Here is a 13892-nt window from a genome sequence, read left to right as displayed (position 1 = left end):
GGCTTTGCCATACAACGTTAAGTTCTTGCATGCCAGCACCATGTCAACGATTCACACTTACTCTGGGCTTGATCTGTTCCTTATTCATTCAAGGCTTCCTCTGCCCAGACAGAGCAGAGACTTCTGGCAGCTACAACCATGAAAGGGCAGAGCTGGAGAGACTGGAATCCCCACAGATTTTTCCTTTCCTTTTCCAGGCAGAGAAATTCAAGCTCAGAGATAAACCCTTCAAGGAGAAGGTTACAGAGCTAACACCTTCTGTGTTATCTCTCAGGCCCTCTCACAGTTTGCCTTTTGATGGCCTATCTGCATAAAGTCAGTGCACTTCATGTCACAGAATGTGTTCTGAATTACAAATGTGTGCAGTCACTAACATAAATATACACACTGTGTTTGAGCGCAACAGAGACTAAACTTAGTGACAAGTTTGTGGTCACATGATTATAGTTGAATTGTAATTATTTAAAGGTTCTTTGGTGCATATTACTCAAGCTTTGTATTGAAAATCTCCTTTGGAGATTATCGGTAGACCAACATCTTCCCTTCCATGCATATTATTGTGTCATATCCCATCATGGTGGAAGCTCAGGCAGGAGTGACATTGAGAGCTCAAAGTCCCCATAGGCTGCACGGGGGTTTCCAGGACATCCTGGGTTCTAGTGTGAAACCCTATCTTAGAAGAAAGAGCCTTTCACCAACTTATTTTAATAATACCTAAATTTCTCTCAGCTATCAATTTCTGTAATGAATGAGAAAGGTAAGTCACAGATTTACACTACAGAAACATGAGTTTTTCTTTGAAGTTATTACGTAAGTGTCAAAGGACTCTTTGAGAAACATTATTGGCTAATACCCCATAAGGGTATGATTCTAGCCATAAGGAAAACTACATCAAGTTTATCATTTTTCCATTAGTGTGAAGGAATTTGTAATGGAAACCACAGAAAGTGTTTATGAACCTATTCTGTAGAAATATGACTAGCCATGCATGCTGCCCAGTGTTTCTTTATTCAACAGAGATCTAGGAAAGAAAATTCAGAAAGAATCAATAGAAATCAATGCTCCCGCTGCATGTACACTTTGAAAGACGCACTTTCAAGCTTGTATGAAGAGATGGTTTATCTGCACTCCGTGATGCTCCAGCTTGGATGAAAAGATGGTTTATCTGCACTCCGTGATGCTCCAGCTTGTATGAAGAGATGTTTTATCTGCACTCCGTGATGCTCCAGCGTGTATGAAGAGATGGTTTATCTGCACTCCGTGATGCTCCAGCTTGTATGAAGAGATGGTTTATCTGCACTCCGTGATGCTCCAGCTTGTATGAAGAGGTGGTTTATCTGCACTCCGTGATGCTCCAGCGTGTATGAAGAGATGGTTTATCTGCGCTCCGTGATGCTCCAGCGTGTATGAAGAGATGGTTTATCTGCGCTCCGTGATGCTCCAGCGTGTATGAAGAGATGGTTTATCTGCACTCCGTGATGCTCCAGCTTGTATGAAGAGGTGGTTTATCTGCACTCCGTGATGCTCCAGCGTGTATGAAGAGGTGGTTTATCTGCACTCCGTGATGCTCCAGCTTGTATGAAGAGATGGTTTATCTGCGCTCCGTGATGCTCCAGCGTGTATGAAGAGATGGTTTATCTGCGCTCCGTGATGCTCCAGCTTGTATGAAGAGATGGTTTATCTGCACTCCGTGATGCTCCAGCGTGTATGAAGAGATGGTTTATCTGCGCTCCGTGATGCTCCAGCTTGTATGAAGAGGTGGTTTATCTGCGCTCCGTGATGCTCCAGCGTGTATGAAGAGATGGTTTATCTGCACTCCGTGATGCTCCAGCTTGTATGAAGAGGTGGTTTATCTGCACTCCGTGATGCTCCAGCGTGTATGAAGAGGTGGTTTATCTGCGCTCCGTGATGCTCCAGCGTGTATGAAGAGATGGTTTATCTGCGCTCCGTGATGCTCCAGCGTGTATGAAGAGATGGTTTATCTGCGCTCCGTGATGCTCCAGCGTGTATGAAGAGATGGTTTATCTGCGCTCCGTGATGCTCCAGCTTGGATGAAAAGATGGTTTATCTGCACTCCGTGATGCTCCAGCTTGTATGAAGAGATGTTTTATCTGCACTCCGTGATGCTCCAGCGTGTATGAAGAGATGGTTTATCTGCGCTCCGTGATGCTCCAGCGTGTATGAAGAGATGGTTTATCTGCGCTCCGTGATGCTCCAGCTTGTATGAAGAGATGGTTTATCTGCACTCCGTGATGCTCCAGCGTGTATGAAGAGGTGGTTTATCTGCACTCCGTGATGCTCCAGCTTGTATGAAGAGATGGTTTATCTGCGCTCCGTGATGCTCCAGCTTAGATGAAGAGATGGTTTATCTGCGCTCCGTGATGCTCCAGCTGAAGTGCAAATAGCCAGGATATTTAGTGTTGTAGCAGTGGGGATTAATACCACTGAGATAAGTTGTAACTTCATTGTGTACATTTAATATAAAAATTTTAAACTTTGTACAAATAATGAAAAAAATAAATAACTCTTTGAGTATGCATCATAACCATGCTGAGATATTTTATCAATATATTTTATGATACTTAGACCATGTTGGACTTTAGAGTTACTGGGCATTGAATTTTTAAAGAAACTTTGTTAGTGAGACTATGAAATAAGAAACATCTAAGGAAATGCAAACTTAAAGAAAGGTTATCTAAAAATCAATGAAGCAAAAGGACCTTCCCTATTTTCAGTATGTTACTCCATCATTTCGGGACTATTCCTCTCAAATTTATTTAATAAGTTATTGATCAAAAGGTAAATATGTGAACTAATTTCAGTCTATGCATCTGTAATTATAAAAAATAGAGAATATACATCTATACATATTGTATTTTCGAAAAAATATTATAAAAATGATTCTCATTTGCAACAAATATGCCCATGATATTTTTACTGTACCAATGTGTATTAAAATTAGTCTCAACCATAATCCAAATATTAATTTACACATTGAATTGCTTGGTATTTGGAATAATTGTATATATCATAAAAATATGTGATCTAAAAAGATTGAATAACATACATTTTAGAGTTTTGACTGCTGATATTTGGATGCATTTGTTGTGAACACTTAGTATTTTGGATTCATTTCCCTTCCCAACCTCATCTCCTTAATCTATGTTGGCATGAACTTTTGCACATGCTTCTATGCAATGTTTTATATATTTTTGTTTTCTTTCCCTCTCTTTTCCTTATTAACCATAAGAAAATTTCTCATTTTTGTAGTTCACAGAGAAAGTGTAAAATTCTAAGCACTAAACTTAGATACTAAGTATTACATTGTGTTAATATTACCACTTTAATCATCATTTCACCTAGCAAACTACATTGAGTCAGCTGGTTTAGGCATAAAGATTTTTTTTCCAGATCTTCCTTCTAGTGTTGATTATAATATTTATCTTTGTGATTTGATGATAATAATTGCATAATAGACTGTAGAATTTATCAGCGTCTTAGTATATACCACGTACCAGAATAATAAACATGTAAAACACTTTTAGTTAATCTTCTCGATGACTGAAAAATATGAGTAAAAACCTCATTTTTCTCATACCAGATAATTAAGTTGGGACTCAAGGAACTTAATAGCTTGGTGAGGTCACATTGTCATTGAGTAGGACAGAGCTAAGGGTCCTGACTCAAAGGCCAATCCCCTGTTCTTAGCGTACATGTAATTCTAAAGCAGCATCTCATAGGATGAAAATCTCCAGCTGCATACTTGGAGATGGATACTGTTTAAAAAGATTTTCTTATTTTTAAATTGTGTGTGTGTGTGTGTGTGTGTGTGTGTATACACAATATGTGTGAACATGTCTGAGGAGGCCAGAAGGCGGCGTTGGATCCCCTGGAATTGCAGTTACAGGTAGTTGTGAGTCATTGGGTGTGCATGCTGGTGACCAAGCCTACATCCTCCACAGAAGCAGAAAGCGCTCTAAACTACTGAGTCATCTCTCCAGCTTTTAGAATTATAAATTTTTGATATATCTATGTTAAAATGGAACCATACCACAGAACTAACTGTATCTATATATTTAATACTGCATCTCAAACACATGAATAGTCACGTTTTTATTCAACTTTATTTTTAGTGCATAAAAGTATGTGCCTGTGAGCTTCTTGCTTGGGGGTATTTTTGGTACATCTATGAATTCTGATTAAATGACGCTAAGCTTAGATAAAGTGGCGACTCCATCTTTGTATCTGTGATCTGTTCTCTGCCAGTCACCAACCAAATCATCAGCACTCACAACGAAAGGGATACAATAGAACATTCTGCTCATGGTGTTCTCTGTTTGGACTCCTAGTGTCTCTATGATATTTGCAGACGGATTTTGTGCCTCCTAATTGTCCTGTTAGCTTCCAACCCGCGATACAGAATTACAGTGTGACAGAGCAGGTACTTCATTTTCCTTCTACGTCTGAGGAAGTATGATGTACTGTTTCTCAATTTTTACCAATGTAAAGCAGAGTGACTACACTGGAAATCTCAGATGGTGGCTCTTGGGAGCAGAAAGCCCCTTCTCTCCTGTTCCTTCCCACCTTTCTGCCCTGCGCTGGCACCATTCCTCCTCTGCCCTCCAACCACACGGGGCTTAAATAGGACCTCACCACATTGCCATGCTGTTTTTCTTGCTTTGGATATCCTGGATTCTTACATGGTGAAGCCATTTGTCCTTAAAGACTCATTTAACATGGAGAAACTTTTCTGGGGGCTTCAACAGCACTCAAGTTTTTGTGCAATGGGAGGGAAATGGATGATTTATGAAGTTGGCTGCTGCATTCAAAATGAGTTAGAGACTGATCCACCCATCAGAAAGCTCCTTCTCTCTCAGAAAAGCCAGAGTTCCTTGTTTAAAATTCAAACACCTACTCCCCTTGTGGCTATAATTGGCTTGGACAAGCCATTGCCAAATGAACATGTGTGGACAGTAGATGCCAAATAATGTAATCTCATTGCAATATGAATGTTGCTTTTTTTGTTCATGGGTGAGTATATTGCTATTCCAACATATATACTTAGCTAAAAAAAAAATGCAGTATAAGAAAAATGCCAGATCCCATCTGCCAGGCAAAATAGCCATAAACCAGAAACATCAGTTTTCTAATGAATCCGTTGAGAATAACTCAAGTTATTTTTTAATGCAAGGGCAAATAAACTCTTGAACAAGGTTGCAGAACCACGTAGCATTCTTCTGATTTACAACTAAACCAAATCCAAATCCTGGATTTAGCTACATTAGTGTTCCCAGAAGATGGAATGATTAGACAACCATGCAGGCTTATGCAGGCCACCTTCTAAAAGCTGATTTGTGCCTGAGCAACCTAGAACTTCATTCTCTAGGCAAGGGAACATTTTTGTCTGCCTTTGTGAGACTCATGGCACAACTTGGCCAGGGTTTTTTTTTACTTCCCTTGGCATATGTATACAATAACAAGAGTGTTTCTCTTCTCTCTTCCAATCTTGAGACATGTAGAAGAAAAGCTAACACCTGTTACTTCATCTTACTCCAATTTCTTCTAGTTTAATTTTAGCATTTCCTTCTTGTTGAAATGTTTTTCCTTCTGTCATTGGAACTATAGCTCAGCTATAAGATTTAAGCGTTTACAAATAAAGGACACTACATTGGGATAAATAAATGTTAAATTATATGTGAAGACCAAGAAATGACTCCAAGTATTTGGGAACTGTTATTTTTGAGGTTCATTGTTCTTCATTAAGGGCTCTGCTAGTGAGTGTTCATGGCTCTGTTATGAATTCCACACTCGTCCTGTAAATGTTAGCAGGACAAGCTAGTACTTTTAAATGTTTGTCTCAGATGGGATGAGAGGATATTAAAAATCCCTTGTATCATCTTCATTCTCTGATTGGATTTTAGGCCTGCAACTGTGAGATGGACCCCAAGCCTGATATTGCTCAATATCAAGAACCTGAGACTGGATAGGTCAGGAGGCCAGGGGAAAATAAAGTACCACTGTTCTGCTAGAGGAACATAGCAGTAAAATTAATTCCAATCACATTCTGGTATACACATAGATCTGTGCCTCATTCAGCCATCATCAGAGAAGCTTCTTCTTGTAGTGTATGAAGCCTAATAGAGATACCCACACCTGGAAAACGTGCACAGTGAGACACTATGGAGCACTCTGCCCTAAATGGGATATCGCTATCAAATTCTTTCCCTCTTTTCCTCAAGGCTCAGGGATCTCTGTGGAAAGGTTAATATAAGAACCAAAAGGGATGAGTGACTTCAAGGACTCAGTGTCCTCCAGACACAACAGAGCTAATGTACATATGAACTCACAGAGACTGTGGCAACATGTCTAAGGCCTGCACATATTCCAATCAGATTCCCATCAAGCCAGCAGTGAGAGGGGAAATTGCACACAGGCTTTTACCCTAGTCAAGAAGCTAGCTAAAATAGACACACACTTGTCTACTGGGAAAGAGGCCGCTTGTTCATTCCAGCTGTTTGGATAGCTTAGACTCGAAATAATCACACAGAAACTATTTTAATTAAATCACTGCTTGACCCATTAGCTGTAGCTTCTTTATTGGCTAACTCTTACATATTAATTCAACCCATCTTCGTTAATTTGTGTATCACCATGTGGCAGTGGCTTACCGGCAAAGTTTCTGCATGCCTGACTTTGGCGGCTACTCCATGGCATCTCTCTGACTCCACCCTTCTTTCTTCCAGCTTTCAGCCTTGCTTTCCCTGCCTACCTCAGTTCTGCATTGCTAAAGGTCCAAAGCAGTTTCTTTATTCGTTACTGCTAATCACAGAATACAGAGGGGACTCCCACATCACACACTCAAAAAGAAAGCAATAATTTACTCTAACGGAGTCTCACTCGGTTTATTAAGCACACTGCACAGTAACTCCTATGCCCAGAAGTAGATCACCAACACAAATTCAATTAAATGATATTTTTGGAGGCTTTCTGTCTCACATTGTTTTATTTGGGCATTTTTTGTCTTTGTCTTATTGGTTTTAGATTTTGTGGTTTTGTGATGATTAGTTTGTGCATGTGTGAGAGTGTGTTTGTGTGTTTCTTGTGAGTTTTTGTTGGTTTGCCTGTTTGTTTTTTTTTTAATTGAGAAAGAAGGAAAAAACATGTAGTTGGATGGATAGGAAAGTTGGGAGGATTTGAGACTAACAGAGGGAAGGGAAAATCATAGACAGACTCTATTGTATAGAAAACGTTTTTAATAAAAAAAAATACTAAAAAGAAGAGCAGTTGTTTCAGTCATGAAATCAGAGACCTCAGTCTGTATCCTCACTCTACCTCAGCATCACTGTGAGCGATAAGCAAGAGAACTCTTTATGTGGTCTGGTCAATCCGTCTGGTCAGAAGAAGAAGGCCTGCACTCATCAAAAGCAAATGAAAACAGAATACAGTACCTGGGGAATAGCGATGCTTAAGAAAAACAAGGATCTGGACTGTCCTGGCTAGCTTTAATTGGCTCTTTGACCCAAGCTAAAATCTCCTGAGAAAAGTCTCCAAAGGGACTGTGCATATCAGCACATCTGTGGAGGAGTGTTTGGATTCCCTTAATTGATGTGAGGATACCCAGCCTGAAAGTGAGCAACACATACTGCAAAGCTAACTGTGTAATAAGCATGCACACATTTATTTTTCTCTGCTTAATTGTGGATATGTTACAAGTTCCTGCCACCTTGACTCTCCTCCAACAGTAGACGGTAACCTGGTATTCAGCTCAAACAAACCCTCACTCTGCTAACTTGCTCTTTGTTGGGGCCATCTTACTACAGCAGTGGCAATGAAATTAGGGGCAGGAATTATAAGATGTAAGCCTTGCTTATTAGTAGAAACCCATCAGTAGCAGGAGTACTGCATTTAGAGCCCTTGTGTGGATGGCTGGGCTCAGAACACAGATCCCTAAACAAGACACCTTAGGGAAAACTGCAGACGTTGGTAGGTGATATTTTGCATTCACTTTTGTCCTATTTGAAGATCCTCATGTCACATGCATCCTTCATGAATTCAAAAAGAGAAAATGTCCCTAGGTCCAAGGAGACCCAGAGATAATAGTCTGACTTCCTTCTAGCTTGTCACCATTATGTGCTTTCCTTTGGGTCTCAAATTACACCTTACTCTGCATTAATGTCCCTAAAATCACTTGTCTTGATCTCTTGGTTTCATTTCTGAAGTCTTCGTGTCTCATACAGCTTTGGTTAAACAAATTTGTCTGCCTTCTTCTTGTTCATCTACCAATTTAGGAGTTGCTACCAGGGTCCACCAATGCTCCTGCCAGGGGGTGAGGAATAGATCTTCTCTCCATGTGTGGCTGAGTACAGAAAGTCAGACTCCCATCGGCTGGACATTGCTTCAGAACCTTTGGTCACCCTGAGGCTATTATTAGAGCTGTTCTTTAGTGTGTGGTTCATTCTCGCGACTGTCTGAAGCAGGATACTTTTCAAATCAAGTAAACAAAACACAGAAAGAGACGATATTCCCTGAACTTTAGAGAGCTGCTATTTCTAAATATATAAATTGCCTAAAATGATAAATAATTACTTTTTGTTTTAAGAGATGTCTTAGGGGTTCTGTTTCTATGGAGAGACACCATGACAATGACAATTCTTATAAAGGACAGCATTTAACTGGGGCTGGCCTACATTTCAGAGGTTTATTCCATTAATGTAATGGTGGCATGCAGGCAAACACGGCATTAGAGAGGTAGTTGAGAGTTCCACATCTGGATCAGCAGGCAGCAGGAGGAGAGAGATATTCTGGACCTGACTTGAGCATTTGAAACATCATAGTTCAACACCAGTGACAAACTTTCTCCAACAAGGCTACACCTACTCCAGTAAGGCCACACCCTCTTAATTGTGCCACTCCCAATGAGCATATGGGAGCCATTTTATTCAAGTCACACAGTGTCCTATTAACATATATCAATATATGAAACAATGAGACTCATTCAAACATTTTTATTTATATACACATTATATTTAATACAGTTATTTTTGTTAGAGGATAATTGGCCATTGGTATTTGGAACAAAAGTGTGTACTAACTTTGACTGTTTTCACAATACAAAGCTTCCCTAAAGAACAGAGAGCAATGTTAGTCCTACAAGTCAGCCATACAGGCCAAGCAGAGGTAGCACACACCTTTAATCTCAGCAGTCACATTAGTTAGCCATAGAGACAGGGCAGTGGTGGCACACACCTTTAATCCCAGCACTAGAGAGGACTAGAAGGCAGGATGAGACAAGAACTCTCTCTCTTTCAGTCCTAAGTTTGCATAGAGCTAAGAGCTCTCTAGTGGCTTGGCTGCTTTGCTTTTCTGATATTCGGGTTGAATCCCAATATCTGTCTCTGGATTTTTATTAATTTTGCAAAATCTGACACCCAACATTTGGGGTACAAATTTCCACACAAAAAGTCATTTGCCTGTGCCTTTTTTCCCACCAGCACAGTCCAGAGCAGACCTGTGAGTTTAGCATTTTCCTGTCGTAGCCTCTTTGAAACAGTCTCCAGCTGCCACCCAAACTCCAGAAGCACCTGGGCTCCAAATGCCACAAGACTCATCTGCCCAGACTGCCTGGTTCTGCCTTCAGGCAGCCCCCTGCCACAAGTGCTTTCCAGCAACAATTCCCTGTTTCCCCACAACAATCCCCTATGCATTTTTTTGAGTTTGTTGACTCTCTCGCCTTTTTTTTTTTTCCAGATGGGCTCTGCTTCCTAGTAGCATGCTTCAGCTTCTTTAAGAAAGGTCTTCCTGATTCAGAGGTAGCAGACAAAAAACCCCACATAGTTTCAAAATGGTTGCTTCCTGTGCTGTGCTGCCAGTGCAAACTCTGACTCATTCAGGAGGCCAAGCATTTAAATGGAGTCTGTGAGCACAGTGATATAACTTGATTAATAGCAACATAAACCCACGGTATGCCTAAAAATGGGCAATGTACATGGCTCTCAGAGGTGGCAAATATGCCTCAGCTGTGTTGGACTGAATGGAAAAAGCAGGCAGGGTCATGTTGGCCCTAGCCATGCCTGCTTAGCATTAAAAATGGGGGGGGGGGTGCTTCTAGGCAGAAAATAATTTCAGATGAACAATAAAGACAGATTCAGATTTTAAAAAAGACATCTAAATGGGTCACAGTGTTAGATAAATGTACGTAGGCTGGGAGAGAGAAGAAAAAGAATATAGACAGACATAAAAAGAAGTAAATGGTTTTAAAAAAAAGTAAAGTCTTTAAAGAGACAGAGTACAGACAGTCATAGATTAAAAGGAGTAAAGAAAAATATGCCATGTAAAGATGGAATATACACAGAGAGTCTGGATTATGTATATTACTGTGTTTTCTTTGAAGTTTTTGACTGTGAAGGAGCTAAGTACAGAGACACATTTCATTGTGCAAGCTGCTAAGCTAAACCAACATATATATCTTAAAAGTATCTTGTCTTCAAATTTGGGTATAAGAATTTGTTGCTTTGGATAATAGGTTCTTCTTTTGTTTCCACAGAGGATGAGAACCCATGAATTTCTTCTAGATTAACGTGATTTTATGGACCAAGACCTCCCCCACAAAAGATCATCATGAACACCCCCCAAAAATACTTCACTCAACAAAGAGTAGGAAGCAGTTTGGAGAGAACTATGCCCCAATTCCCTAAATGGTTGTTTATAAATGTTTGTATACATGCACGAAATTTCCAAAGAATAGATTGTAAAAGTTGGGGAGGTGAGCTAATGCCATTGACATCTCTAGATCCTGCCTGCTGACCCATTTTGAAAAAGTTTCAGATGAATTCTTGCATAGCTGTGCAGTCTGTAGCACTGACTTAAACACAGCTACATCATGGCTGTGTGAGGCATGCTGGGTGCTTCCCCTGACTAAGAAAGGCATGTTTCTTCCAGGGAAGCACCAACAATTCTACTATGTTTTCCTCATTCCGGCCTTTCTTTTCTCTTCACGTGTCTTACAATGTTGTTGTGTTGTGTTTTGTTTTTAAGATGGATGATTGAAATAATTTGGTGCTCTGGTGTTTTGGTATGAACAATTTTCTATCTTATTAATGTTCTTTGAGAAGTTATTTCCAGCACCCCTCCTTAATCCAGGAATCTAAATCCTATCCTGATAAGATCTTCCAGGCCTTTTACCTTAAGTATCTGCAGAGACTCTTTCTGAAGCACTCGGTCAACATTAAGAAGATGGCCACAAAGACCGAAGCACTTGATACAGAGTCCCTGATAACACACACTTCATGCACAATAAAAAGCCAATATTTTTTGTTTGTAAAGTTAGCTTAAATGAGAACACTTCTCTCTTATTGACTAAGTCTTCCTTATTGAAAACACACTTCTCAGGCAGATAAAGAAATTTACACTCTCTATTCATTAGGTGTTTAATCTTTGTATTCTCTTGGTGACAAAAAAAAAAAAAAACGTACCATTAGCACAAGGAGTCTCTTTCCTGATGACAGAGGTAGATGCCAGTGAAAGGAAGGCAGTGAAGGTGAGGTAGCATAAGGCTTTGTAACCATAGTAACACTAAGTCCGAGCTTATAAATGTGTTGTCTCCACTATGAAAGATGCATTAACATTCCTTTAAGTCTGCTCTTGGAAACCTTGTCATCCTAGCTAGTCTGTTTACTTCCTTATCTCTTAAGAGAGGCTAGACTTAATTAACACTTAAACATTAACCTGGAAGACATCTCAGGAGTTGGGTGTAGGGAATAATATGAGTGTGTGACTCTGGAAACAGCATAGTAGAATTGTGATCATTATGAAATGTTCAAATTCCGAGAGAAGCAACAATGTTATAGTTAAAAGCATCGGCTCCCGGTGGTTCAGAAAAGCCCGGAAAGGATCCTCCATGACTTGATACGTACACCTGAGATAACTGGAGGGAGAAATGCAGAGCTTTGGGAATCAAAGCTTAAAATCAAAATAGCAACCTAGCCTGCCACAATGGTTCATGTGGTCCCAGCAGATGTTTGCCTGTGCATGGTTACAGGACCTCCAAAGCAAACCACTGGAATGATGGGTGCATCTGTAGTGACGAGGTAGGCTGTTGTCCTAGACTAGACTGTCACCATGGTTAGGGAAATTACTGCCTCAGCTATTTCTTCGCTTTGAAACGAATGTTCTGACAAGCGTGGAATGTTATAATTTGCTTTGAATGGCTGTCTATTACTAACTGCTGTTTCCTTTATAGAAGCAGTGTTGGGAGGCACCTTTCTATGAGTCTCTTTCTCTCTCTCTCTCTCTCTCTCTCTCTCTTTCTTTCTCCCTCTCTCTTTCTCCCTTTTTACCTCCCTCTCCCTTCCTTCAAAGGACATCATATGAGTTCTCTATTATAATTCATTTTCAAGGTAGAGAATTTTCAAATGATTTTCTCAGTTCCTTCTGAACTCTAAAATCAGCCTCACTGGGGCTCTTTCCTAAAACTCCTCTTGTTTGCAAAGCAGGAGGAATTCTGACTGACACCAAAGCAGGGTTCTATTGGTTAGGATATTAACTTCTCCAAGCTGACTGGCAAGTTTGCCTGACAAACTTTTATCCTTCAGATTTTAGTTTATATATAATTTTCTTCAAGAAAACACTCCTGCTCTGCAAAAAAAAAATCCACCAGTCTCCTCCTCAGTTTTTTTTTTTAATCACTCAGTACACTTTTAATTCTCACTCAACGTCCACCTTCCCCATATTCAAAAGGTCCCAAACAAAAGGCTTCCTATGACTGCCAGTTTCCTCAGGACCACACCAACTACCTCACACACACATCACCGGTTCTGTTTCCTGAATGAACAGAACAGTTGTCTGGTTGACCTGACCTTCCCTGTAAACCACTTCAGGAGCTATATCTGAGACAAGATAGGAGAAATGTGGTTTACAGAAATTTTGGACATCTGCCTGGATGTACCCACAGTTAGTGGCACAGTCTGACATCTTGGGGGACGTACAGGGATTCCTCCCTCTCCCTCCCTGCTCTATTCCACTTGAGGAGTAGTGTAAATAGTGCAACGCTAATGGGTCCTGTCCAAGGTCAGGGAGTCCTCCATATGGCAATGGATGAGTCTCTTGTTCCCTTATGTTTTCTTTACACCTGGGAAGAGAACTCTTATCCATAGAGAGTAGTTTGAAATTTGTCAGTTTTACTAGGTTTTATTTTTTACAATATGGGGAAAATATTAAAACTAAAAGTGAGTGAGGATGATTCGGGATAAATAAATCCTGGAAACAGGATACCTTGTCCCTCTTCATCCTCAGCATTGATTCCGAACACACTGCGTTAGCAATATCAGAAGGGAACGTGCATTATACAAATGCTTGGTTATCCTGGTTCCTCACAAATCTGTGTGAGAATTCTGACAAAGATTTATTTTCTCATTTGGAAATTATTTATAATAAAGGCATAATATCAAATAAACACTTGTAAGACAAATAATAAATTGCTTTTCTTGAAGTGGATAACATTAAATTAACTCCAGATTGCTTATAAAACCGGCACGTTGGAAAGAAAACCAAACTTGCAGTCTGAGGCCAGAGCTCTAGCACACTTTTTTGCTTTAAATCATCTTGTGCCTGCTTGCGCTTCAGTTTCCTCCCAGCAGCTCCGAGAGGCACGGGGCTTACATGATCCTTACAGTCATGTGCTCCCAGAACTCTGACATGTTCAGAAGTTCCAGATGGCGGCTGCCAAAGCTGCCCTCTCCGTGGAAAGAAGGAGCAGCTGTCTTAAGCCCAGGAGCAGATGAGGTTCAGTGTGAGAGGAGGCCGAAGGCTTTGGATTTGGGGGAAAGTTGGGAAAAGAATATATATATCACATACTCAGTATTGCCCTCACAAAGGACCACAAGCTGGGTGGTTTT

General features: G+C 40.3%; 1 protein-coding gene across 2 annotated transcripts in view; it reads left to right on the top strand.

The window, feature by feature from the left end:
* LOC121452851 (EGF-like and EMI domain-containing protein 1) overlaps nt 1-10875 on the top strand; it is a 687333-nt gene extending 676458 nt beyond the window's left edge. The window contains exon 26 of one of the 2 annotated variants that reach the window (XM_041659186.1): nt 10544-10875. The gene's annotated coding sequence lies outside the window, so the exon portion shown is untranslated. Of the gene's footprint in view, nt 1-1017; nt 1123-10543 lie in introns of those variants that run through there. The other variant, XM_041659185.1, reaches the window with a different exon arrangement.
* Nucleotides 10876-13892: the final 3017 nt, after the last annotated feature.

This window comes from Microtus oregoni, unplaced genomic scaffold (assembly GCF_018167655.1).
Source record: "Microtus oregoni isolate MIOR12 unplaced genomic scaffold, Mior012 000010F_ref0000083, whole genome shotgun sequence".
Lineage (NCBI taxonomy): Eukaryota > Metazoa > Chordata > Mammalia > Rodentia > Cricetidae > Microtus > Microtus oregoni.
The sequence above is the reverse complement of the archived record's forward strand: the minus strand, read 5'-3'. Positions and strand labels throughout refer to the sequence as shown.